This window comes from Hemiscyllium ocellatum, chromosome 48, assembly GCF_020745735.1.
Source record: "Hemiscyllium ocellatum isolate sHemOce1 chromosome 48, sHemOce1.pat.X.cur, whole genome shotgun sequence".
Classification (NCBI taxonomy): Eukaryota; Metazoa; Chordata; class Chondrichthyes; order Orectolobiformes; family Hemiscylliidae; genus Hemiscyllium; species Hemiscyllium ocellatum.
In genome coordinates, this window is record NC_083448.1 from 5,073,619 (window position 1) to 5,074,253 (window position 635).

The following is a 635-nucleotide window of genomic DNA, read 5'->3' on the forward strand; positions in this document are numbered from 1 at the left end:
CCCCCCTCCTCCTCCCTCTCCTCTCCTCCTCCACCCTCTCCTTCTCCCCTCCCCTCTCCCTCCCTGCTTCCTGCTGGTTCCCCAGCGGCGGCCTCAGCTCCGTTTTGTGGACGTGTGGCTCCCCTTAGTGGAGCCTCGGGGTATTTATTCCCTGCAGCCCAGCTGCCGGCTGCACGCACATTCGGCCCGTCTTTCTGCAGACATTGTGCACTCGTTGCTGAGCCCCTTGCTGGCGTTCAGCAGGGTGTGCGTTAGGGAGGCAGTGATTTCTCTATGGGGTGTCCATGATCCAGGCGTCACTGGCTAGATCAGCGTTTGATGCCCATCTCCAATCTCCCGGAGGGCAGTTCGGAGCCAGTCAGGTCCCTGTCGGTCTGGGGTTACGTGTAAGCCCAGGGGAAGAACCCTCTCTCTCAATATTCTCAGCGCACGGTCGCGTTCTGCGGAGCTGGGTTCAAATGATGCTCAAATTCCCGATGGTGGAATTTGAATTCATAAAATCTGGAATTACTGGTCGAATGATGATCATCGCCGATTGTCGGAAAAACCCATCTGGTCCACCCACGACCCGAGGGAAGGAAACGGCCTTCCTTACCTGGTCTTGGGCAACATGTGGTCGACTCTGAACTGTCCTG